The sequence below is a fragment of the Amphimedon queenslandica genome, unplaced genomic scaffold, assembly GCF_000090795.2.
Source record: "Amphimedon queenslandica unplaced genomic scaffold, v1.1 AMPQUscaffold_12941, whole genome shotgun sequence".
NCBI lineage: Eukaryota > Metazoa > Porifera > Demospongiae > Haplosclerida > Niphatidae > Amphimedon > Amphimedon queenslandica.
In genome coordinates this window covers 15657-17303 of record NW_003546823.1, presented here as the reverse complement: position 1 = coordinate 17303, position 1647 = coordinate 15657, and the positions used below count along the sequence as shown (strand labels likewise).

The 1647-nt window shown below is 32.4% G+C and overlaps 1 long non-coding RNA gene across 1 annotated transcript; it reads left to right on the top strand.

The window, feature by feature from the left end:
* The first annotated feature begins 562 nt into the window (after nt 1–562).
* LOC109586128 (uncharacterized) lies at nt 563–1418 on the top strand. The gene is made up of 4 exons (XR_002186840.1): nt 563–589; nt 680–733; nt 779–1296; nt 1356–1418. It is a non-coding gene; the product is annotated as an uncharacterized LOC109586128 (long non-coding RNA).
* Nucleotides 1419–1647: the final 229 nt, after the last annotated feature.

The following is a 1647-nucleotide window of genomic DNA, read 5'->3' as shown; positions in this document are numbered from 1 at the left end:
ATTAAAACAACTGAGGTGAGACTCATGAGACCTGACACAGCAAACAACACGAGGCAGCAGCGTATTGGGTGGAGCATAAGTGGACGACAATTAGAGTTTCGCTTAAAATTCTGTTCGAGCTCGATGTACGTGAAGTTGAAGGGAAAAGGTTTGTGCCTCACAAAGAAGAAGGGCTACTAAGTAAGTAAGAGTGTTACTGCAACCTTGCAATTGCTGTATTTACCAATACTAATAAAATGTACTAAATTTGATTCTATCTGACGATATTTGACTATTGTCGGACGTCTAATACTTTTAAAGATAACTAGAACAAAACTAGCTTAATGCAGCTCATCTTTACTACGCAATCTCAATTAGCTTAGAGTTATATTGTGTGAAAATTTCAGAGCGACAGCAAGTCTAAAAGACGAGATAGAGCTGTCCGGAATCTAATGTGTCCAGAAATTGCTTCCTTACTCTAATACTTTGCAGTTTCATGAGATGGCAATGTATAGTTTTCCTAAAACAAGTGTCCGAAAATTGATGGTGTACGATCATTGATAATGTACTCTAATACCTTCAAGTACCAGCAGTATAACAATATCAATAAGTAAGCATTTACAAATACACCACCCACAGTTCCTGGAATACTGAACTGCTACTAATAGCAACATATCATTCATTCTTTTCATTAATGTAGGCTTTGCCTCATTAAGAAGCTTTACAGCTGCTGTAACAACAGAATCAACAGAAGGTAAGCAAACATCTCCTACTATATCAATTAGTAACATTGCAATAGTTACTTTTAGTACATCAACAAGCTCAATGATGAGTACACCAGCTAGTACATTACAAAGTACTGACAGTAATACACTAATAATAGCAGGAAGTATTAGTACAGCAGTATTTATATTACTGGTAGTTACTATACTAGTAATATTAATAGTGAGTGTATTAGTGTGTAGGAGAATATGGTATAAAACATCAAAAGGAAATGATAATTTCAGTTTTGTTAAAAGGAAAGCTGATAAAGATCAGCAATCAGATGGTATAAAAGTTAATGTATGACATGTTCATTAAGAATGCATAATACTATATATGAATAATATAATTTAATTTGTATAGGACTAAGAATAAATGATACACTAGCATCATCAGCTAATCCTGCATATGGAGTTTCTGGTGAAAGTAAGAACTTTAAATAGTCCATAGATGGTCCTGCTTAATATACTGAAAATAAGATTTTAATGTATTTATTAATAGCTTCTGGTGTATCTGCTAATCCTGCCTATGGTATTAACATTGGAGGAATAGAAAGTATGTGTATACTTATGATTAATAGTAGAGTATGTTGATATGTATATGGTGAACTATAGGTATTGATGAAGAATTATTAGTATATGATGAACCAAGAACAATGATGAATAATAAACGAGAGGTATAGGTTAATACATTATTGTGATATTCTTTTATTGCATAAAACCATTAGCTTTAGGTCATATTAAATTATTTATTAATATTTATAAGTTGCATCACAATTAAGAGTAGGTTTTTTCTTTAGTTAGTATGGGTATAGTCAGTCATTCGGAATCCTACTTGCCACCATTGTTTGCACTACATTTGATTTAAGCACAGAGTGAAAACATAGTTTAATTTGTCATTACTGAT